The sequence below is a fragment of the Narcine bancroftii genome, chromosome 4, assembly GCF_036971445.1.
Source record: "Narcine bancroftii isolate sNarBan1 chromosome 4, sNarBan1.hap1, whole genome shotgun sequence".
Lineage (NCBI taxonomy): Eukaryota > Metazoa > Chordata > Chondrichthyes > Torpediniformes > Narcinidae > Narcine > Narcine bancroftii.
The window spans coordinates 303,560,015-303,586,134 of record NC_091472.1 but is presented as its reverse complement, the minus strand read 5'-3'; the positions used below and the strand labels follow the sequence as shown (position 1 = coordinate 303,586,134).

At 39.3% G+C, this 26,120-nt stretch overlaps 1 protein-coding gene across 12 annotated transcripts in view; it reads left to right on the top strand.

Moving 5' to 3' along the window:
• LOC138762192 (WAS/WASL-interacting protein family member 1-like) overlaps window positions 1-26,120 on the top strand; it is a 139,390-nt gene that overhangs the window by 64,251 nt on the left and 49,019 nt on the right. For 3 of the 12 annotated variants that reach the window (XM_069935764.1, XM_069935762.1, XM_069935767.1), the window contains one exon: window positions 7,884-8,248. The exons of the other annotated variants lie outside the window; for them this stretch is intronic. The gene's annotated coding sequence lies outside the window, so the exon portion shown is untranslated. Of the gene's footprint in view, window positions 1-7,883; window positions 8,249-26,120 lie in introns of those variants that run through there. 12 annotated transcript variants of the gene reach the window in all.

The window sequence follows — 26,120 nt, the reverse complement described above, 5'->3', positions numbered from 1 at the left end:
TAGGACAGTAAAGGCCCTTCAGCTTGTGCCAACCTATGAAAACCTACTGAACAATCTAAACCTGTCTAAAATTCTTTTAAATCTCCATGTTGTAGCAGCCTCCACTGCAACCCCTGAAAATGCATTCTAGGCACCCACTACTCTCCATGTTTTAAAAATAAATACACCTAATGTCCTCCCTAAGTTTTATTCCCTCACCTAATATAGATGTTCTCTTATATTTGCCACTGTCACCTGAGAAAAAAGGTGCTGGCTGTCCATCCTATCTATTCCTCTCATAATCTTGTAGTTGTTTATTAAGTCACCTCTTATTCTTCACTCCAAAGAGAAAAGCCTGAGCTTTGTTAATTTTGACTCATAAGACACATTCTCCATTCCAAGCAACATCCTACTAAATCTCCTCTGCACCCTCTCCAAAGCTTCCACACCCTTCCTGTAATGAGGCAACCAGAACTGAATACAATATTCCAACTGTGGTCCAACCAGAGTTTTATAAAGCTGAAACATTACCTCATGTCTCTTGAACTCATTCCCTGACTAATGAAGGCTAGCATACCATGAGCCTTCTTAACTACTCTATCAACCTATGTGGCACCTTTGAGAGATCTGTGGACTTGGACACCAAGTTCCCTCAGCTCTTCCACACTGTTTCCTGCAATTAACCATGTACTCCACCTTCATTTGGCTCTCCAAAATGAATCACATCACACATCCAGACTGAACTCAATCTGCCACTTCTCTGTCCAACTTTGCATCCTGTCACAAAGAGCAAGGGCCCCAGAACAGATCCCTGCAGAACTCCATTAGTCACTGACCTCCAGGCAGAATATGTTCCAACAAATACTACTACTACCCTCTGTTTTCTATAGGTAATCCAATTCTGAATTCATGCAACCAAGGGTCGATGGACTCCATGGCTTTCTGAGTGAGTTGACCATGGGAGACCATGTTAAATGCCTTAATAAAATCCATACAAGTATTTGGATACACAGGGACTGATTAGCGATGTCAATGTGGTAGGTTATATTTTTTTTTAAAATATTTTATTTTGGTTTTTATCGACTCAAAGTAATTGCAACAACCAATACAATCTTTTTCAAACATTCCTGAAATGTACAGAATCTGTATTTTATTCCCTCCCCTTGCCCCCAATTATACAAAACTAAAAACAACCTAATTAATTAAATAGCAACCTAGTTAATTGAATAAAAGAAAAAAACCTCAAATAAAACAAACTTTAAAAAAAGGACTAAACTGAAAACATGCACAACACCTGTGCCATGTTCCATTAACTCCACTCCTTTCCCTACTGGGACAGATTTTTATAATATCCTTATTTCGAGTGGAGGGAGAGCTAATCAATATACATACCCATGCATTTCAGGTATGGTTGCCTCACTTTGACAAATGTGTCATGTTCCCCCCCCCCCCCCAACTTAGATTGTAAGTGATCTTCAAGGGAATGTGGTAGGTCATGCTTAACTAATTTTTGAGAGAGTTACCAGGAAAGTTGATGAAGGAAAGGCTGTGGATGTTGTTTACATGGATTTTAGTAAGGCCTTTGACAAAGTCCCACATGGGAGGTTAGTCAGGAAGGTTCAATCACACGGTGTTTATGGTGAGGTAGTAAATTGGATTAGACATCAGCTTTATACGAGAGGCCAGAGAGTGATAGTGGATGACCTTCCAGGTGCCAGGGTTGGGGAGGTCTCTGATCAGCATTCTCAAGTGGGAGGGTGAACAGCCAGATGTCGTGGTTCAAGATGATGTCATTGTCATAGAAAGGAGTAGAGATGAGGTCCTGAAGAGACAATATAGTGGGAAAGATGAAAAGCAAGACCTCAAGGGTGGTAATCTCAAGATTGCTGCCTATGCCACGCACCAGTGCATGTTGGAACAGGAAGTTATGGCAGATGAATGCATGGCTGGAGAGTTTGGGCAGGGGTTCAGATTTGTGGATCATTGGGATCTCTTCTAGGGAAGGTAGAAAAAGGAAAGGCTTCACTTGAACTGGAGAGGGATCAATATCCTGATGGCCAAGTTTGAAGGGAAGGAAAAGGGATGGGAAATAGAATGTGAGTACAGAGAATAGGGCAGAAGGTGGAAAGGATGATGCAATGTGTTGTGGGTTTGTGAGGAAGGACAGCGATTAGAGGAAGCACAAATGTAGTCATTTGGAGGGTTTGAAATGAGTCTATTTCAATGAAAGGAGTATGAGGGATAAAGAAGATGAGCTTAGAGCATGGATCAGTACACGGACTTATGATGTGGCCACAATGGAGACTTATCTGGTGGTAGGATAGGATTGGCTAATGCAGGGACAGGGTTTTAAGTCTTTTAAAAGAAATATAATGGGAGGTCAGAGAGGTGGGGGAGTAATATTACTGGTCAGGGATAGTATCACGGCAGTAGAAAGGAAGGACGCTGTAGATGGAGGATCTACTGAGTTGGTGTGGGTGGAAGTTAGAAATAGGAAGTGAACAATTACTGTACTGGGAATAATCTATCGGCTCCAGATAGCCCTTGGGATACTGAGGAACAGATAAATTGGCAGATGTTGCAATGTTACAGAAATTGCAGTGTTTTTTTTTGAAAACTTTATTTAAAAGAATTTAGACAACTTACAATCAAATATAACAGAAATTTTTTTTGTGTACATAAAAAACCCCGCCCACCCTCCCACCCCTTCAGCCAGCCCCCTTAAGGGGAGCCAAATATAAAAAAATACATTGACTATAAAGTATTTCTAAATTCATATACTCCAAATAAGACCACATTTTAACAAAAACGAATAATTATCATGCAGATTATGTAATTTTTTCCATAATAATACAATTTCTCAACTCATTTTGCCAGCGTGTTATATTAACCTCCACATTATCCTTCCAAGTACTAGCTATACATTTTCATGCTACAGATAACACTAGACGTACAAATGCAATTTGAAATTTATCCAACCCTATTCCTTTCAAAGAAACCATATATCCCAACAAAAAGATTGATGGGTCTAATCTTAAATAATTTTTCAAAAACCAACCTAATTCCTTCCCAAAATGGTTCTACTTTAAAACAAGACCAAACAGCATGTAAAAAAAAAAGTTCCAGTACATAGACCACATCTAAAACTAGAATCTGAATTACTAAATCCATATTTTTTCGATTTCTCTGGAGTCAAATATAACTGATGTAAAAAAAAAAATAAAAAAAAAATATGGGTGTGTGTGTGTGTGTGTGTGTGTGTGTGTGTGTATATATATATATATATAGATATATATTTATGTGTATATATATTTATATATATAATTAACCATTCCATAACGTACATTTATCACTTTAGTTACACTATCAGAACATATAACCTCCCAATTATCTGCTGGAAAATATAGGTTAAATCACTTTCCCATTTAAGCCTAGATTTCTCCCATTCTGGTTTATCTACACTATCCTGTAATAATTGGTACATATCTGAAATATAACCTTTCTTAGGTACAGAAGAAATCAAAGACTCAAATTTCGTCAACATGGGTAAATTCATCTTTTTACCATAATTATATTTTATCAAAGCTCTGAGTTGATAATACACAAACAGAGAACTTACAGATATATCAAATTTCTCCCTCAATTGAATAAAGGAAAGAAATTGGGCTTCTTCAAAACAGTCCTGAATTATTTTTATGCCCTGAGAATTCCATCTCTTTAAATGATTATTAAACATTGAAAAAGGAATAAACTGGTTATGATATAATGGGGTTTGAATTGGTAATTTACCCTTTGATCCTAAAACCCTGTTTCTTTTAACCCATATCCTTAACAAATGTTTTAATACCGGCATATTACATTCCCGCAATAAATCCACATTCCATTTAAATATAAACTGATGTATCTCAACTTCAGATATACAAACTATTTCCACCTTTGCCCAACTCAGAGGTTGGTCCACATCCATCTATCTGTTAACAAATTTCAAATGAGCTGCATCATAATAATTTTGAAAGTGAGGTGACTGCAATCCACCTAAAGCATATTTCCATGTAAGTTTATGTAAAGCTACTCAGGCTAATTTTCCTTTCCATAAAAACTCCCGCACTACCCTAGAAAAAAACCTTTTGAAAATAAAAAATGGTATAGATTGAAACAAATATTGAATTTGAGGAAAAATATTCATTTTAACACAATTTACTCGACCAATTAATGTTAACGGCAAATATTTCCATTTAATCAAATCCATTTTAATAAAGGGACATAATTCAATTTGTATAAAGACTGGTAGTCTGTGTTTACTACCACTCCCAAATATTTAATTCTATCTGATCACTTCAATTTTATAATACTTATATATTCTGAATAATCTCCATCCCCAACTGGCAATTGGGACTCTTATCCCAATTTACTTTATATCCAGATAACTCTCCAAATTTTATCAAACAATCCTGTAAATATTTCAAAGACTGTTTCGGTTTTGTCAAATATACCAGCACATCATCTGCAAATAAATTAATCTTATATTCATCCTCCCCAATTTTCATTCTGTCTTATTGTCTGAGCTAACGGTTCAATAGCCAATGCAAATAAAACTGGTGACAATGGACAACCTTGTTAAGTCGAATGCGTTAAATTAAATGATAAGGAAATTTGACCATTTGTCACCACCCGAGCAGATGGATTTGTATACAAGGCCTTAACCCAGCCTATAAAATAAGGGCCAAAATTAAACTTCTCTAACACATTAAACAAAAAATTCCACTCAACCCTATCAAAGGCTTTTTCTGCATCCAGCTGTCTAAATGCATTGACTAATGTTATCAGTCTAAGAATATTATCCGACATGTTTCTATTTTTAATAAAACCTGTTTGATCTCTATGTATCAACTGAGGTAAATATTTGGCAAGTCTATTCGCTAACACCTTCGCTATAATTTCATAATCTACATTTAATAAAGAAATAGGTCTATTTGAAGATACTTTCAATGGGTCCCTATCTTTCTTAGGAATCACAGTAATTATAACACTTGAACAAGATTCCGGTAACAACTGCTCCTCTGTTACTTGCTGCAACACATCTCCAAATATAGAGGATAAATCTTCATAAAATACTTTCTAAAATTCAACAGAAAATCCATCATATCCCGGTGACTTTCCATTTGGCATCTCTTTTATAGCCTTTTTAATTTCAAAATCCGTAAATGGAGCTTCCAATTCTTTTACCTCATCCTCCCCTAAAATTTAATTTAGATAAATAGGATTCGATAGAACCAGCTTCCTGCTTTCCCTCAGAAGTGTATAATTTTTGATAAAATGAATAAAACTGATCATTAATTTTCTGAGGTTTATAGGTAACTATTGAATTATTTTTCACAGCATTAATAATTCGTGTTGTCTGTTCTGTTTTTAATTGCCATGAGCTCGCTCACCCAGTTCGTAATAATGTTGCTTGGATCGATAAAGTAGACACTCGTACTGATAAGTTTGTTAAGTATTATAACGTAATTTCAACTTCATTAAAGCAGCCTTTTTATCTTCTGTAACATCTTTCTGAAATTCCTTTTCCAGTTCAGCAATTTGTTTCTCTTACATTAAGCTTTCCGTCGCATATTGCTTTTTAACTTTCGTAGTATAACTAATCATTTGCCCTCGTAAATATGCTTTCAAAGCATCCCACAATACAAAATTACTACATATTGAATTGACTTTCTCAACCAAAAAAAAGTAATCTGCTCCTTAACAAAAATAATAAACTCCAGTTTCTTCAATAGCATTGTATTAAACCTCCATCTATAAGACGATTGTACTACTTCTGAACCTACACAGGAAAAAAATAATATAGAATGATCCAATATAACCCGACTTTTATACTCAACCTGTAATACTCTACCTTGCAGATGTGCCGAAACAAAAAAAAATCTATTCTAGAAAAGGAATAATGTCTAGAGGAATAAAAGAAAAGGAAAAGTCTCTGTAGGGTTTACTCTCCTCCAAACATCAACCAGATTCAAATCCTTCATCAAAGCTCCTATTTTTGTTGCCGCCTTAGATTTCCTTACACTTTTCGGAGATCTATCCAATAAAGGAGCCAAAACACAATTAAAATCTCCCCCAACCAAAATATTATTATTGGCCTGATTAAGCAATAAAAAGGCCTCTGACATAAACCGTTCATCATCTACATTAGGTGCATAAATATTTAACAAAGTCCATGATTCAGCAAAAATTTTACAATTAACTATCAAAACCCTCCCAGCATTTCCTTCAAACGATTCCAATTCAAATGGTAATTTCTTATGAATTAAAATCGCTACACCCTTTGCTTTAGAATTAAAAGAAGAAGAAAACACATGACCAACCCCCTCTGTCTTCCATTTCAAATGCTCTTTTTCAGTCAAATGTGTTTCTTCCAAAAAAGCAATATCAACTTTCATTTTTCTTATATAAGCCAAAACTCGTTTACACTTAATTGAGTTATTCAAACCCTGAACATTAAAAGTTGCAAAATTCAAATTAGATATTTCTTAATCTAATAATATATACCACTACTATAAAATAATGCTCCTCTTCTAATTCCCTTAATATTCTAACCCCCCTTATGTAAATATTCCAAAAAAAGGAGAAAAAAACTAACAATCTCCAAAACAAACTACTAAAAAAGTAGTAGCTCCCTAAAAATCTGGGTGTGGTAAAACCCACTAGTGGCAGATGACTGAAAGTCTCAGTGCATCCACCCCCTCCCCCTCCCCAGTCAGACTTCCACAAAGTACTGAAACAAAAATAATCAACCCAATGATTCCAGTCCCAATGATTGTTCTGGATCTTCAATATCAAAAAGAATTTGTGTCAATTCAGCTTTCTTCCCATTCTTTCCATGTTTTCCATTCTTCCCATTCCCATTCCCATTTTCCCTCCTCTAAGGTGACAGTGATGACGATCGTCCATTTCCTCGTAAATCTGACAACGAATTAGCAAAAATTAATGTATCATGATCATTTTCAAAGAATTGAGATTGAAAGTTCCCATAAAAACCTTTCAACACAGCCGGATAATGAAAGGCAAATTTATATCCATTTCACCACAATACTTCTCAGCGCCTTCTAATAATTTCTTGACTCAAATCTGCATTTTTAAAAAAAAAAACCCTATTATTCTGGACCATCATTGGAGCCTGATTCTGTCGTGCCTTCTGCACCGCCATTCGTAGTATAATTTCTCTGTCCTGGTATTTCAAACAGCGAATCAAAACTGCTCAAGGTGGTTGGCCTGGAAACGGTTTCTTCCTTAGTGCTCTATGTGCTCGATCTAACTTCAGACCATCAGGAAAAAATTCCTTGCCCAACACCTCAGAAATCCATTTCTTTAAAAGCTTTACCAGATCAGAACCTTCTATATCTTCTGGAAGACCTGCTATTTTTACATTATTTCTTCGACCCTGATTTTCTAATGAATCAATCTTCTTCAATAATTCCTTCTTCTGGATCCCCCAATCCACGAATGAATCCTCCACTTTTTCCATTTTTTCTCTATTATGCTCCACTTGGTTCTTGCATTCAAAAAAAGCTTCTTCAGTCTTTTTAAAATGATCATGTACAGTGTCCACTGATTTTGTACATCTACTAACATCACTTTTAACTACATTAATATCTTGCTTCATACAGGTCATTTCTTCACATATAGTAGTCATTTTAGTTTTCACTTCCATAAATCCTTGAGTCACCCGAGTAGACATCCCTATTGACATATTTTCCATTTGATGAGCAATCCCTTCCAAAACTGTGAACACAGAATCTAGTCCAGGTTCCATCACCTCCCTTTGAAGCCTACCTTCTCTGGTCTCCGACCCCATTTCTTCCTGTGTAAGCTTCTGTAATGTTGATCTTCTTCTTCTAACATCATAGGTCCTCTTCCAGTGCGGCTGTGGGCCTGGACCCCCGTCGACAGCGTGCCAACCTCGTCAGCCCGCCACCGTTCGGGCTCCCCCACAGCCTACACCTTGTCCAGTAGTTCCCGGACCCACGACGCTCCGCGCATGCCTAGCAAAGTCACCGACTCCCAGGAAGTATTGCGGGCTTGCGGGTCTGTCTTCGCTTGGCCAATCTGCCCACGCCCCGGGACTCACGGGGATGTGACTCAGGGCTGGCCAAGCCCATCACTGAGTTGGCGCCAACTTGCGATTGCACGATCGGCGCCAGTGTAAACTCAACTGAGCAGGAGTCCTCTGAGGCTTGGGGACTCCAGTCGACGACTCCGTGGCTTCAACTTGGTAAGTAGGCCTCAGTTCTTCAACACTTTTGTAAGGTAATTTCTTTTGCAATTGAGCTTTTGATTTTTTCACGTTTGCAGCCATTGCAATCCTCCAATATTCCAAAGTCTGTAAATATTTTTAACCACTTTTACAAATTTTAAATTCTGGTATTTAGAAGTCTAACTGGGGGAAAGTGGAATCACGTCTTCCCACTACGCCATCCTGCCATGCCCCCCCCCTTAGAAATTGCAAATTGCAGGGTTGATGTTGTGGGGGACTTCAACTTAGTGATGGAGTCATAAGGATAGGGTTTGGATCTGAGATGTATCAAAATAGTTGAAATTCGTCATTCACATATTAAAATTTTATATGTACTAGAATGATGTGATAATTGCAGGCATGATACTTTCATCATGGTATTTGTGAAGATATGTAATTACACCACTAGGTCACCAAGGGTCATCCCAATGACCTTGTCTAGAAAGCAGTCCAGAGCTACAGTCTGGTCTTCCAGGTTTGTCTTGCAGAGAGACAAGACCTCTTAGGGTACATATTAGTTTATTAAAGCTGTCTTATACTCGCACTGCTGGTGTGGTTATTGTCAGTACACTATTGTCGAAGTGCATGGCACAGAAGGTGGCTATTCAGCCCATTGTGCCCATGCTAACCAAAAATGGACCATGTTAATTCTGCTTTCCAGCTTTTGCCAGATAGTTGATCAATGATAGTGAGGTCCAGCACTAGTTCATTGCAAGACATACTTAATTGTTAACTGTTCTCTAATCTTTCTATTTGCTTAAATGAACATTTCAGTAAGTTAGATTTACTGAGCATCACTGCATGGCAAGAGTGATTCTTTTTAGTACCTTTGCTGACCTCTTGCAACATTTGTTGGACTGCAGTTTGATTTTCCTCTTGTTTCAAAGCTCGCCACTTCTGAGACAGACTCCTCTCAAGAAGATCATTCTCCACCTATCGATTAAAATAAAGTTCCATTCCACCTTAACCACTTTATCAAACTAGTTGACTTCAGATAATGATATTTCATCACCTCAATCTTTGACAACATAAAATTTGAAACCGTAGAAGCCAGAAGCTTGACAGATTTTGTGAAATAATGTGATTAAGGAACTAATTATTATCTGAAATGGTAAACTATTCCAATTCAGAAAAATCCTTTAATTTCATGGTAACTCCCAAAAGGTTTAGCTGTTTTATTTGATCAGAAGAAGGAAGCTGTGAAAAGTGGAAGTCCGATTCTAGTCAGAACATTGTTGACTTCAGAAGTAGGCAGGATTGTTGTGAAATTGTTGCAGAAATTAAGTCATCTGGGGAATTGATATAGTAATGGAATTTGTGACACAAGAAGTTGTGGCTTTTTTTAAAGATATAGTTACATCTGTGTTTTGATTTGAACAAAGGTCAGGAGGTTGAAAAGTTCTTCTGAAACATTGGTTCATTGATCTATTTGTTTAGAACTTGGTGAAGTACTGGAAAACAGTTAATCAAAAAATAGGACACTTGGTACTCTGGCTGAATAACTGAAGAAGTTAAGATTGGTAATTGTGGTGATATAACTGAAAGAAAATTTACAAGAGGGAGCCAGGACTTGAGGAGCTGAGTTACAGGGAAAGGTTAAATAAGTTAGGACTTTATTCTCTGTAGTGTTGGGGAATAAGGGGATATTTTGTAGAGGTGTACAACGTTATGAGGGATACCTGCAAGCACTGAGATTGGGTGAGGCAAGAACCAGAGGACGTGGGTTAAGGGTGAAAGGTCAAATTTTAAGTGGATCATTGGCGGGGGACAACTTCATTCAGAGGGTGGTATGTAAACTGGCAGCAAGAAGGTGCCAGAAAATCAGTACCTAATAGCCCGAATAGGCCTGAGATTGTCTGATCTCAGAAGCTAAGCAGGCTCAGGATTGTTCAGAACTTGGAGGGGAGACCGCCTAGGAACACCAGGTGCCGTAGGGTTCTGTGAGGGGCGCTGGACAAAGTAGTGGCTCTCTTTCTGCCTTACAGTAGACAAAGAATTTCATGGATGTTGCATTCTAAATGTGACAATAATGGAACCTTTACCTTTATGGTGTATGTGGGTTCAATTTCAAATTTCAAAATTATTTTAGGTGGGTACTGAATGGGAATGGTAAGGAGGGCTATGATCTGAGTGCAGGTCAATGGGACTAGGTGGAACTCATGAGTATGGACTTGATGGGCTGAAGGACCTGTTTCTGTGACAGTATTCTATGGTTTCCTACTACATCACTATTGCATTGAATCCCCAATGATATTCTGGTTCTACTGGAGAATTTGAATTCCAAACACCTTCCTGAAAAAGATTCTCTGAACTCTACTGTGGAAAGAGATTACCAAGCTGACAAAAGACGAGATGCAAGGATGTGCTTAAAGCTTCCTGAAGAAAAACAACACCTTTGACTACTGGAATCACCTTGCTTTTGACAGCTCAAGTAAAGGAGGAGCATTTGGGATGTATTGAAAGCCTGAAATCTATGCATTGTGAACACATAGAAACCCTGACTGTAAAGGCAGAGGGTGGTCAGCACCTCTTAAACTATGCATTCGTCTACCATTGTCAGACATCACCTTTATAATCCGAGTATCAGCTGCATTTCCCACATTGACCCCTCTCAGAAAATACATATCTGGAGTGGAATCAAGTCATCCTCCATCTTGAAGGACTGGTTAAGAAGTGTGTGGCATAAAAAGTGGTTGGTCAAATTTTTCTGACAATCCTTTTCAACATCTCTTGCAACAAAGCAGAAGATACAATGAAATTAATCAAAATCGCACCTTTTTTAGTTTATAGAGTGTCAGACTGATGCACGTTCAAAAGAGAGAAAACAGGAAATTATAGACCATTGGTAGTGGGGAAAATGCTAGAGTCATTTATTAAAGATGCAATTGCAGCACATTTGTAAAGTAGTGATATCATCGGACAGAGTCAGCATGTTTTTACGAAGGGAAAATCACGTCTGATGAATCTTGTAGAATGGATAAGGGAAAGCCATTGGATGTGATATATCTGGACTTTCAGAAGGCTTTTGATAGGTCCCGCACAGGAGATTAATGTACAAACTTAAAGCACACTGTATAGGAGGTATGGTATTGAGGTGGATAGAGAATTGGTTAACAGACAGGAAGAAAAGAGTAGGAATAAACAGGTTCTTTTGAGAATGACAGGAAGTGACAAATGGGGAACCACAAGGCTCAGTGCTAGGACTCCAGTTATTTACAAAATAAATCAATGACTTAGATGAGGGAATAGAAAGCAGCATCTCCAAGTTTGCACATGACACGAAGCTGGGTGGCAGGGTTAGCTGTGTAGAGGCTGCAGGGTGACTTGGACATGCTAGGCGAGTGGGCAAATGCATGGCAGGTGCAATATAATGTGGATAAATGTGAGGTTATCCACTTTGGAGGCAAGAACAGGAGAGCAAATTATTACTTAAATGGTGTCTGATTAGGAAAAGGAGAGATGCAACGAGACTTGGGTGTTGCTGTGCACCAGTCATTGAAAGTGGGCATGCAGGTATAGCAGGCAGTGAGGAAAGTGAATGGTATGTTGGCATTCATAACAAGATGATTCAAGTACAGGTCCAAAGAGGTTCTACTGCAGCTGTACAAGGCCTTGGTGAGACCACACCTGGAGAATTGTGTACAGTTTTGGTCTCCTTATCTGAGAAAAGACATCCTTGCCAAAGAAGATTCACTAGATTGATACCAGGGATGGCAGAACTTGCATCTGAAGAAAGGCTGGGCTGACTCAGCTTGTACTCGCTGGAATTTAGAAGATTGAGGGGGGATATTATAGAAACGTATAAAATTCTTAAAGGATTGGACAGGCTAGATGCAGAAAGGTTGTTCCCATTATTGGGAAAAACCAGAACCAGGGGTCACAGTTTAAGGATAAGGGGGAAGTCTTTTAGGACTGAGATGAGAATTTTTCTCTCAGAATGGTGAATCTGTGAAATTATTTGCCACAGGAAGTGGTTGAAGCTGGTTCCTTATCTACATTTAAGAGGGAGTTAGATTTGGCCCTAATGGCTAAGGGGATCAGGGGGTATGGGGGAGAAGGCAGGTACTGAGATGATGATCAGCCATAATGAAAATGAATGGCAGTGTAGGTTTGAAGGACCAAATGGCCTACCCCTGCACCTTTTTTCTATATTTATATGGCTCTAATTCATATTTAATTTGTCCTGTATCTCTCTGCTGGACATATAATGGTTATGGTGTACTTGGTTGATAACCTGTGTCTTTCATGATTCAAAATAATATTTTTTATTACTATTAATAACATAACATTTCTTACTTAACTGTCTTAAACCCCACTATGCCCAAGTGTGTGTGTGTGTGTGTGTGTGTGTGTGTGTGTGTGTATGTATATGCTGGGCAAGGGATGGCGAATGGGAATTGTGAATATTTATCAACAATGTTGAGAAAATACATGTTCCGGTTCACGGAGGGGAGGGAGCCCTTGAAGTCCATGCTTAGACTTTCGAAGGAGCAGGTGGCCTTGATCAGGTGAGCTTTTTTCCGGCCAGTAGAAGTGCAGCTTGAACTCTGCGTAGACTGGCAGGTGTGGGTCAGCTCCTTGATGTCCTCAACCGAGTAAGGGAGGTTGCGGGTTTCACAAAGTGATAAAGCCTGGTGTGTTACCCTCCCCAGCAGCAATTGGGAGGTACTCACACAAATGGGTTAAGTTTAACACAAAACTTATTAACAAGCTAACAATAGCTTAAACCTAACACTAGATTAAATCTAATACTCGAACACCAGCCTTCAAGGCAGCTTTGTATAAACAACAGAATCAAACAGCATATGTGGGGGGGGGGAAATTCCAGACCATTACAGTCCAGGCTGAAATGCCCCAAAAAATCACCAAAATTCCCAAAACAAAACATCCACGTCAGTCTCGTCAAGAGGAAAAGCTCATGGATCTGGTGTCCAGGCTTGGGATTATTTGTTTCCTTGCCCACTGGTCTTTTAGTTTGAGGCTGTATCCACATAATCATGATCCCTATAGACTTTCAACCCTGTCAGGGGCACATGAGACTAGCTTGAGTTTCAAATGTGACCACAACCACCTTTACTTCCTTCACCCAGGGAATTTTCACACTGGCCTCCTGGTCACTATATGAGGTTCACTCCTCCTTCAGGGTTAACAAGTGACCTTCTGTCACACAAGTCCTCTCCTTTGGACACCCTGGCATGAGCGGTCCCATGACTCCTATCACACAAAGTCCTCTTCAAAGAGAACAGGAGAAGCACTGGTCAGTCCTGCACACACCCTGCGTATCAGAGTTCAGTTTGGAGACAACAGAATTGACACCCATGGACAAAGTAGCTCAGTCTTCCTTTTCCCACTGAAACTATTGGGTGAGCTACAGACATACAGCTCCAGGCAGCAGTGCTTGCACCCGTGTACAAAGCAACTCAGCATGTGGCTTGCTGAAGCTACTGGGTGAGCACTCACCATCAGACTGACTGATTGCTGCAGTCCAATCCACCGACCAACCTCTTCAAAAACCAGCGTGCTGGGGTTTTTAAACTGCCTCGTGCGTGCCTCCAGCTCCCCCCATTGGTGGAGAGAGGTGAACAGCTGCAGGTTTGCTCTTCTGCAAGCCCATGGACTTCCAGCGTGTGGTTCTCGTGATTTGACAGTTGTCAAAGTCCCCAAGTGGTAGCCCAGTGCTACTACAGCTCCTAGTAGCTGTCAAATCCCCCACAGTAGGTTCAGTCCTGTCCTCAGTCAAAAATAAAATTGTTCAGGTGTCCCTGGAGTGGCAGAGGTTGGTGTGTAGTGTTTGAAGATGATCTGCTTGCGCATTGGCACAGGTACCCTGGGACAGGGCATTGGGAGGCTCGTTGAGCTTCCTGGGCTGGTAGAAGATTTTGTAGTTGTAGGTGGACAGTTCAATTCTCCCCCTCAGGATCTTGTCATTATTAATTTTCCCCCACTGTTTGTTGTTAAACATAAATGTGACTGCACGTTGGTCAGTCAGCAGGGTGAATGGTTTGCTGGCCAGGTAGTGCCTCCAACATCACACAACTTCCACTATGACCTAGGCCTCTTTCTCAATGGTTGAATGCTGAGGTTCAGGGCCCTGGAAGGTACGTGAAAAAAATAATGCAACTGGCTTGCCTGCCTGGTTCAGCGTGGTAGCCAGGGTGAAGTCGGACATTTCGCTGTCCACCTGGAATGGGATGGATTCGTCTACGGCATGCATTGCCGCCTAGGCAATGTTGCCTTTGATGCAAGTGAAGGCCGCTTGGGCTTCTGCCGACGGGGCAAAAGTAGTTGTTTTTACCAGGGGGTGGGCTTTGACTACATTATTTGAGACCCATTATGCATAGTATGAAAAGAACCTCAGGCACCTTTTCTGGGCCTTGAGGTTATGGGGGAGTGGGAGCTCCAGCAGGGCCCACATACACTCAGGGTCGGGTCCAATTTCTCCATTTTCCACCACGCTCCCTAGTATAGCCAGATGTGAAGTGCAGAACACTCATTTCTTCTTATTATATGTGAGATTTAGGGCTTTTGCTGTCTGAGGGAATTTTTGCTGGTTAGCCCTGTGGACCTGCAGGTCATGGCCACAGATAGTCATTTTGTCCAAGTAGGGGAATGTGGCTTTCAGTTGGTGGTCATCCACCATTTGGTCCATCTCCCTCTGGAAGACTGAAATGCTGTTCGTGAATCCAAAGGGGACCCTGAGGAAATGGTAGAGGCGGCCATTCACCTCGAACGCCATGTATGGGCTGTTCTCCGGGAGGTCGATGGTGGAAAAGACCCGGTATTGGGCAATCTCGTTCACCATGTTGGCTATGAGGGGGAAGGGGTAGGCGACCAAGAGAATAAACTGATTGATGGTCTGTCTGTAGTATATGTCCATCCTGTGCTTCTCTCTGCTTTTACCATGTGCTCTCCAGGGGCTGGTGCTGGGTTCTGTGATGCCCTCTGCCAGAAGTTGCTTAATCTCAGCCTTGATAAAGGCTCTGTCCCTGGGACTGTATCACCTACTCTTCATTGCCATAGACCTACAGTTGAGGGTGGGGTTTTTGAAAGGGGGGTAGTGGGACCTGAGAAGATCACAGGTTGTGAGAAGTGGGTGGTGTTCTGGTTGCGTTCGGGGAGACAGATGGGTGTTTCAGAAGTTGGTTATTATGGACAGTGAGGAAGTGGGTAGGGCCTATCATATTCCATCAGAACACTTTTAAGTTGACACTGGAAGTCGAGCCCCAGTATGACTGGTGCACAGAGATGTGGCATCACAAGCAATTTAAAATTCCTGTACTTGGTGCCACTCACAGTTAGCGTTTCTATGCAGCTTCCTCGGATTTCGGTCGAATGGGACTTGGAGGCCAGCAAGATTTTACACTGGGGTCACTGAGAGGGAGCATTGTGGTACAGTAACCATGTGTATGAAGGTTTCAGTGCTTCCTGTGTCAAACAAGCAGTTTGTAATGCAGCTGTTTACCTCAATGTCCATGGTGGACCTTGGTAATTGATGTGGGCTTCTCTGGTCTAGAACGATGGATGCAAGTCAATTTGTTGTCTGACTTGCTGCTACTATGTGTGCGCGTCAGCGACTTCCAAGATGGAAGACGAAGAGAGCTTCCCCCACGATTTGCATCCGGTTGCCGTTGGAACTGACGTTGACCCTAGCCGTCATGCTTGGGCCCTCGCCATGCTGCTTTCTGTGACCAAAAATGGTGCCAGAAGTGATGTGGTCCAAGATGGCGGCGGTCACTGTTTGCACGTGACGCTGTAAGGGGGGGAAGGTCTGGACCTACATACCCTTGCGCAGTGTCCTTTACCTCCCCAGCTGGAACAGGTCGCGCTTCTTTCACAGGTGCTTTGACTGTAGCAACAGCCTTTCGGGTGCTTGGCGATGGCAGCTGCTGATTGGGACCTTTCATCACAATAACCCACTCCCCGAGTGGTAGCATTCAGCTGGGCCGTCTCTAGGTGCTTTGGCGAGATTGGTCACTTCCTGCAGGGTTTTTGCCTTTCTCCAAGAGCCTTTGTCTGATATGATCAGACCTGACACCGGCCACACACGTGACCCTGATCAGCTCCTCCTGGTAGACAGCTGCCGCAATGTTGGTGCAGCTACAAGCTCAAATGTATTCGACAACAGACTCACCAGGTGCTTGTCCACGGCTGCCCAGGAGGGCATAGATTACGTTCTTCGGTGTCAGATACTGCTTTTGCAGTACAGCGGCCGAGAAAGTCTCAGTCCATAATCATTTGGAAAACGCAGTGGCCGACCTCTGTTAGCAACCTCTTCCCAAAAGTTGTGTCACTTCATGAAAGTGTTCAGGCAGTGCAGTCATTGATCGAATTTTACGGAGGCCTCTGGATCCTTGGGGCAGTGCTTCTCCGCTCGAATAGCCTTGTCTATGGCATGTAGATATAGCGATTTAAATTGTCGATCACAGCCGACAGCCCATAAGTTGAGATTCATAGGCTTTAATCTCTATAAACTTAGTCATATCTTGCATGCTGTTGGTCCAATTCCAAGGCAGTCCTGAGGGAGGGGATTGGGCGGAGATTCATAGGCTTTAATCTCTATAAACTTAGTCATATCTTGCATGCTGTTGGTCCAATTCCAAGGCAGTCCTGAGGGAGGAGATTGGGCGGAGATTCATAGGCTTTAATCTCTATAAACTTAGTCATATCTTGCATGCTGTTGGTCCAATTCCAAGGCAGTCCTGAGGGAGGGGATTGGGCGGATATCGCCTTTATTAGGAATCCTGAAAAGGAGGAGCTACAGTATCAGGGGTGGGGCAACCTGTACAGTGATTGTGATACAGTGTTCTATCACATTCAGAAAAATCTTTGTTAATGCCATCCAGTTGGAGGGTGCCCACACGGAATACGAGGAGTTGTTCCTCCAATTTGTGGGTTGTCTTAATCTGGCAGTGCATGAGACCATGGACGGAAATGTTGGCAAGGGAATGGGGTGGGGAATTGAAATAGAGGGGCACTGGAAGATCCCTGCTATTGCAGTGGACAGAACCTAAGTGCTCAAGATAGTGATGTTCCAGTCTCTCCGATGTAGAGGAGATCACAATAGGAGCACCGGATTGTGAACCTGCAGATTCACACACTAAGCATTGCTTTACTTGGACGGTCTGTTTGGGGCCCTGAATGCTCCTGAGGGAGGAGGTGTGGGTGCAGGTAGAACACCTCCTGCAGTCATAAATGTAGATGCCAAGGGGGCAATTGGTGGGAATGGAGGAATGATTGAATCAGTCTATCATCGTTCACTCCTCCCTGATTCATCAATCCTCCACTGGTCGCAATCAAGCCCCTACCTCCCTGTCCTCATTAAATTAGTTATCTCCCCTCTGTTCTCTCGGTTTTGATGCAGGGTTCTACCTGGAACAGTGTCAATTCTTCTTCCCCCACCCCCCACCCCCCCACTGATGCTGCTTGACCCAGAGTTACTTCAGCAGATTGTTTTGCTCCAGAAACCAGCATCTGTAGTCTCTCGTGTGTATCCAATATGAAATTGAGCAAAGAAATTAATATAACAAGCAATAACATTATAGAGATGTACACCATGGAAACAGACCCTTTGGACCATCTTGTCTATGTTGACTGCACTAGTTCCATTGGTCTATGTTCAGCCCATATCCCTCATAATCTTTCTTATGTTTACCTGTTCAAATGTCTTTTGAATGTTCCAATTGTCCCTGCTTCTACCACTTCCTTCTTCCATATATCTGCCACCTTCTGCCTGAAGAAGATGCCCTTCAGGTCTTTTTAAAATCTTTCCCCTTGCACCTTAAATTTGTGCCCTTTAGTTTTAGATTCCCCTATCCTGGGAAAAACTTGTGGCTATTTATCTTGTCTATGCTCATGTTATAAATCTTTCAGGTTTCCTCCTTGGCCTCTTCTGGTCCAAGGAGACAAGCCGCAGCCTATCCAGCCTCCTTATAACTGAAACCCATCAGTCCCAGCAACATCCTTGTAAATCTTTTCTGCAACCTTTCCAAATTAATAACTTTCCTTTGGCTGATTGATCAAAAGTGTGCACAATGCTCCGTGCAGTCTCATCAACACCCTGCACAGTTGTAACATGATGACCCTGCGCTTATACCCATTCCCATGTGCCATTAAAGCAAGTATACCAAACATCACCTTCACCCTGTCCATCTGTGTCAGCACTTTCATGGAACCTGTACCCTCAAGTCTTAGTTCCAAAACACTCTCCAGGACATAGGGTTTGCAGTTCACAATTAGGGTGAACGTCAAATAACAAACAAGTGCATTTAATGCGTAATTTATTAGTCCTTTAGTTATTCTGTTTGCAAAATGTACTGTGCAAGTTGTAGGTAAAGTTAATAACCAGTGCCATGTAAATTTCATTGTGGTTCCAGTACTGATGAGTAGATTTTAATGTTTGTTCATGGAAAAAGAAAATATTTTAAGAAAAATGTATCCTTCGTGACACTTCAGAGCAAAACATGTTCTAGCATGGGCAAAGAAAAATCCTAATGCTTGTGGATAACGATGAATAGCTGTGCATCTGTATGTTTGATACCAGAATTTATTTTACTTAAACTGAAAAATGTAAATGCTTAATGGAGCTGCTGCTTTGTGGAATACATCCCAGGTCTACAATAATCTATCCTTGATTTGTTCTTTCTCTCTCTTTCAACTTGCACATTCTATTTGATGTTTACTGTTCTCTTTGAGTGATTGGCAGTGGATGGGTAACGTCCAACTTTGAGAAAGTTTGGAAATCCATCAAACCTCAGGGCAGGCAAATGTGAACATTTTACTTCATCGTCATTGAAAGGCACCATCTGTTTGCATAAATGAATCCAAATTTAAGAGAAACAGGATTATTTCCTCTTTGTGGCTTAAAATTATTCACAATAAAGGCTTTCATTTGCCACCATTTAAATTAGATCATTGTGCCAATCCGTCAAGATTTTTTTTTTACAGGTACAAAGAGACATCTATGTTGGAGAATTGATAAATGCATGACTTTTAATGGATCAAAGAGGAGGCACAGAGATTGAAGAAAAATAAAGGGTTATGGGCACGATGGAAGGAAAATTAGATTGTTGTGGAGTAGGTTTTCATAGGTTGTTACAATATTAAGGGCCAAAGAGTCTCTTAACTGTGCTACAATGTTCTATAATTGGATGGTACCATTGATTGGTAACTTTGAAAAATCTATTTTGTTTGATGTTCTATAGTTGCAACTTTTCTAGTCATCCATGGATCATTTTCAAAGTTGCAAATCTTAATTTAGTCATTGATATCTTCACTCTGATATTTTAGATACAGTTTTCCAGATTCAAATGTCATTCATTAAAGTTTCACTGTATTGTCAAAGGTCTGGTAAACTATGGTGCAATATTAATGTAACATTCCAATGGATTATTTAAGCAATAAACTTTCCAAAGGAATAAGTTTATTGTCAAATTATAAAAGATAAACAACTGATTCTGGTCTTGTACATTGTTTTTTTTTAATCAGTCGAGAATGAAGACCAAAATTCAACTGTAATTCCATAAGATCAGGACTACGCAGTTTCATGTGTCTTTTGCACGTTTGCTATTGTATTACAGTATTTTCTAAATTTTAAATCTATTGCTGCTCTAGATGGATTTATGGATTGCAACTTAATCTTTAAAGAAATTTTAATTGGTTTAGTTATTAGTCAGATTTTTAAAGCCTTTAAAGACATTTTTGATTGTCTAAGCAAAACAAATTTGTAAAATTTTCGAATGGAATGAGTTTTGAATGGTTTTCATTTTACAAAGTTTTAATCATTTGTAATTAAGCATTTTTTTGGTTCAAACGTTATATTTAATTGCTTGTATTCAATTTTATTTTGAGGATTTGACTTTGTAATTCAGAATTGTGGACAGTTGGACCTATCAGGCTCCATACATTTTAGAGTAATCCTCTGAGAGGAGCAATTCCCTGGTCAGGATCAAGGGTTTCCATGTTCTATGTGTTTTGTTCCTGAGAACAGTCCATAAACTGAATTCCTGCTGGTGGCAAATCTGTCTCCCTTGCAGCAGGCAAAAAGAAATTTCATGTAAGAGGACACTGTTTTATTACTACGATAATAATAAATTGAATCTTGATTTTTTTTTAAAAAGTCATAAATAAATACCTTCAAAATGATAATGGAAAGTCCCTAGGCTCTCCAGCACTTGGGGTCTTGTTTGTTGAGTAGAATGGGGAAGTCTTTAATTATCTGTCACTGGAGGTCAGCTCTGAAAGTGTTGTTTCCCCTTCACAGATGCAACTCAAGTTCCAGCATTGTGTACTGTTATTTGTTTTTGCAAAAAAAAAATTGGCAAACTCTGTGAATGAAATTTTAATACAGGACATAATTTGTCACAATTGATAAAATGAAAATGTTCTAAGGATATGCAATGTGACATTTTTTTTTCTTTCACTTTTTATCACTGAAATGTTAGGCAGTTTTTATTTACTAGGTTTCAGTGTTGAATAGTTGCAGCCTCTTCTCACATTACCTTAGAGCCTGCACTAACTTTCTGTGTATCCCTTGGCATGTGCCCTTGCACCTTGCAAAATGCAACCTTCAGTGTGGACTGCTGTGTATCCTGGAAGATTGGCAAGCTTCAAGTTATCCAAAGTACATTCTTCACGGAGTTAATAATTTTCCAAAAGCAGTTGATATTTCTTTGTTGGTAACCGTGGGAGCTGCTCAGAGAGCACAGAGTCCCGTTATGCAGCTGTTCAAGATGAACCTATGCAAAGACCTCTGTCCTTCAGATTAACTTCGAACAAACTGACTAAATCTATCTGTTCCTTTTGAGAGGAATTTTACTCCAGAACAAGAGTTCTTCAGCTGAATTCTACTTTATTATGGGGAAATGGAATATCTTGGACTTTAAGGAAATGTACAATGCTATGATTCTCACTAGTAACATTTCAGATTCTCTGAGGCAGAGTATCAGAATTTCTCCATATGTGGATGTCATCCCCATCATCTTCCTGATCTAATGTCAATCTGACCATTTCAATATGACCTGGGGATGGAATGAATAACCACAAAAGCAAAACCATGATTCCCTTTGTTAGGTCCTTAACCTGACTGCTCAGAATATGGTTCCAAGGAACCAAAGCATGCACCAAGAATTAAGTGGAGTTTGGAGCGTAGCTAAAACAGAAATTGGGATTGTGGGAGAAGTGCTACCTATTGATTGGTGGGGAAAATGTGATTATCAGGTACAAGGTGTTTTCAATGTTGGTGTAAATAACACATATATGACCTGTAACTTGCTCCTGTGGTGAAACACTAAAACTGGAGTTGAAAACTTGCAGAATTCAGTACTTGAAGGAATGTGATGTAGACATCTCGAGAGAAAGAATAATCCTAATGGGGTCTTCATCTTGATGGTTATCTTTTGTGTGCAACTTCTTCAAGCTGCACACTTGAAAATCTGGAGCAACCCAATCCCTGAGCAGTCCAGATTTTGAGACTTTTACTGTAATACTTCACATGCCCATTGACCTCTGCTGATGGGGCCCACCTCCGAATGTTCTCATAGCCTTTGACAGGAGTTACCCTGGGAATTTGGCTTCATATGTTAAATTTTCAGCGTTTTAAAATTCTTGTAATATTCAATTGCAACCTTTGTAACAGATGTAAATGATAAGAATGAAAGTTCTTACACATTAAACACAAAAGGTTAAAATCAAAATATTTTCCCTTTATCTTCAGGTTGGGAATTTCAGTCAAATTGTGACACTGATTCTCAACTAGGTCAGGGTGATGATGTGCCGCTGGGCTCTGTGGAGTACAACCACAGTGGTCAAATCTCCGAGTACCGCCATTAGCCCCATGTGCTCAATACCCTGACACTTGAATATAAATTAGGGGTCCAATTGAACATCTTGATGAAATGTTTTTATTGAATTGGATTCCCTTGTACTGGTCTAATGGAAGACTTTTAATGGTATATGCTGTAACAGTAATGCTATTATTAAAAACAACATTGGGTTTATTGGCAAGGGTTTTTTAGTTTGAACAATCTACTCGACTTGTCAAGCAACATCAGTCAAAGTTGTGCTTCGGGACCCGATTTTGAAACTGATCATGTAGTGGGGCACGTCTTCTAGAACGAGGCAAGGTGTTGTTGATATGGTGGATAATGAGAACCAATAAACTATTTTCCGTGCTGATTGAAATGTTTGTGAGATGCGTGACAAATAATTGTTGGATTTTTTGTGGTTATCACTATTATTTAGATATTGCATGAAAAATATCTGTATACCTTCCTCGCCCCAGTAGTTTTCCAGATGTTATATTAGTTTTGAGGTGATACAGTCAAGACAACTGAAGCTACCACTCCAAGCCTCAATGTTGGGTTTTGTTCCAGCAGAGTTTGCTGGCTGCATTCTTGTTTTTCCTGTTTTGAAGCAAAATGGTGCATTACTTTGTGGAAATGCCTTGGCTCAAAATGTTTCAACATTTTATTCCTTTCAATGGAGTTGATGCTTTTTTTTGTGGACAAACATTGCCATCATTTTAAGGTGAACATTAGAACTCTTTTCTCTCGTTGTCACCATTTTGCTTGAGGGATGAAGCACAAAAGTCTGTAGATCAACTCTTACCTTTCTTCTGTCCTATCCATGTCCAATGATGGCCTTTTGCCTGTTAGACTGTGCTTATCTCCCTGCCCCTCCCCCCAACCTTTTTATTCAGTTGCCAGCCTGCTTTTTGCTCATGCTTTAAGGAAGGACTCTGGCCTGAAACGTTGGTATATCTTTATCTCCTATAGATGCTGCGTGACCTGTGGAGTTTCTCCAACATTTTTGTGTTTCTGAGTAGGAAAGCAAGACTTTGGTTTAACTTCGAGATGATGTCACCTTCAATGTAAATATTTGTGATGTCCATCTGTACTTCAGTTGTTGCATTGCAATCCTGACATGCTTTAGGATGAGCTTCCAGTTCTTTCTTTTTTTCAATTTCACCATGAATGGTGAGAGAAAATAGTACACGTAATTGTATCTGTGAGTATGGAGGAAATGGGGGAGGGGGGTGGGGGGGGGCTGAAGGTGGAGTTGAGGATTTCACTTGATGTTTTAACTTTTTCTAAAAATGTTTTTATTTTTCACACTGTGAACCATATCAATCAAAATACATATAAACATTTCCCTCTTAAATATTCACACTGGGATTTTCTCCCCTTTTTCCCCCCTACCTTCCCTCCCCCCTTCCCACCTCCCTCCAAACCCATTAAACATTCAACATATACAATACAATAAAGCCATTAAATAATGTCATCGCACAATAAAAAATAAACAAGAAAATTGTGTCATCTACTTTTACACACTGGGTCAAGTAATTTTGTCTTCTTATCATTTTAGGGGGTGGAGGTCCGAGGCAAGCCTTCTCTGTTATGTTCCATGTACAGTTCCCAAATTTCATCAAATAATGTGACTTTATTTTTTAAATTATATGTTATTCCAATAGAATACATTTATTAATTTCCATGTACCATTGCTGTATTCTCAGGCTCTCTTCTGATTTCCAAGTTGACATTATACATTTTTTTGCTACAGCTAAGGCTATCATAATAAATCTTTTTTCTGCTTCATTCAGTTTGAGGCCTAATTCTTTACTTTTTATATTACTTAGAAGAAAGATTTCTGGATTTTTTGGTACGTTGCTTTTTGTGATTTTATTTAATACCTGATTTAGATCTTCCCAAAACTTTTTCATTTCCTCACATGCCCAAATTGCATGTACTGTTGTTCCCATTTCCTTCTTACAGTGAAAACATCTATCTGATACTGTTGGATCCAATTTTCTTTTAACTTTTGGGGTGTGATATATAACCTGTGTAACCAATTATACTGTATCATGCATAACCTTGAATTTATTATATTCTTCATAGTTCCAGAGCATAACTTTTCCCATATTTCATTTTTTATCTTTATGTTTAAATCTTTTTCCCACTTTTGTTTGGGTTTATAGCTTATTTCATCATTTTCCTTCTCTTGCAGCTTGATGTACATGTTCATTATAAATCTTTTTATTATCATTGTTTCTGTAATCACATATTCAAAGCTGCTTCCTTCTGGTAATCTCAGTCTGCTTCCCAATTTATCCTTTAAGTAGGCTTTCAGTTGATGGTATGCAAACATTGTACCATGAGTTATTCCATATTTGTACTTCATTTGTTCAAATGTTAATAAATTATTTCCCAAAAAACAATTTTCTATTCTTTTAATTCCTTTTCTCTCCCATTCTCTAAAGGAAAGGTTATCTATTGTAAAAGAGATTAGTTGATTTTGCGTCAATAATAATTTTGGTAGTTGGTAATTTGTTTTTTTCCTTTCTAAGTGAATCTTCTTCCATATATTGAGTAAATGATGCAGTACTGGTGAGCTTTTATATCGTGCCAGCTTTTCATCCCACTTATTTTATCTTGCTCTATCTTTGTCCAATCTGGTTTTTCCCTTGTCTGATTAAAAATCTGATAAATACCTTAATTGTGCTGCTCTATAATAATTTTTAAAGTTTGGTAACTGCAAACCACCTTGTTTGTACCACTCTGTTAATTTATCTAACGCTATCCTCAGTTTCCCCCCTTTCCATACAAATTTCCTTATTATTTTCTTTAGCTCATTGAAGAATTTCTCTGTTAAGGGAATTGGAAATGATTGAAATAAGTATTGTATCCTTGGGAAGACATTCATTTTAATGCAATTTACCCTCCCTATCAATGTTACTGATAATTCTTCCCAATATTCTAAGTCTTCCTGTAATTTCTTCATTAATGGCTGATAATTTAATTTGTACAGGTGGCTTAAATTATGATCTAATCTAATACCTAGGTATCAGATTGCTTGTGTTTGCCATTTAAATGGTGATTCTTTTTTAAATTCTGTATAATCCGCATTACTCATTGGCATCGCTTCACTTTTATTTGCGTTGATCTTGTACCCTGATATTTCTCCATATTCCTTCAATTTCTTATGTAGTTCTTTTATTGATATTTCTGGTTCTGTTAAGTATACTATGATGTCATCTGCAAATAAACTGATTTTATACTCCTTCTCCTTTATTTTTATCCCTTTTATTTTATTTTCTGTTCTTATCAGTTCTGCCAATGGTTCTATTGCTAAAGCGAACAGTAAAGGAGATGGTGGACATCCCTGCCTAGTTGACCTATTTAATTTAAATTGGTTTTATACATATCTATGTACTGGCACCTTCGCCAATGGTCCATTATATAATGCTTTAATCCAATTAATATATTTTTCTGGTAGCTTGAACCTCTGTAATACTTTGAATAAATAATTCCATTCTACCCTGTCAAAGGCTTTTTCTGTATCTTATTTCCTTGAACTGCATGAATTAAATTAATAAATTTACAGACATTATCTGCTGTTCGTCTTTCTTAATAAATCCAGTTTGATCTTGTTTTACTATTTTTGGTACACAGTCGGCCAATCTGTTTGCTAATAATTTTGCTATTATCTTATAATCCGAATTAAGTAGAGATATTGGTGTATATAATGCTGGTGTTAGTGGATCCTTCCCCGTCTTTGGTATTACTGTAATTATTGCTGTCTTACATGAATATGGCAAGTTTTGTGATTCTTCTATTTGGTTCATTACTTCCAGGAGAGGAGGAATTAATAACTCTTTAAATGTTTTATAGAATTCTATTGGGAATCCATCCTCTCCAGGCGTTTTATTGTTCAGCAGATTTTTTAATATATCCTATGTTTCCTCTATTTCAAATGGTTTTATCAGCTTGTTTGCTGCTCTTCTTGCAATTTGGGAAGTTCAATTTTAGCTAAAAAGTCTTCTATTTGGTCTTCTTTCCCCTCATTCTCAGTTTGGTTT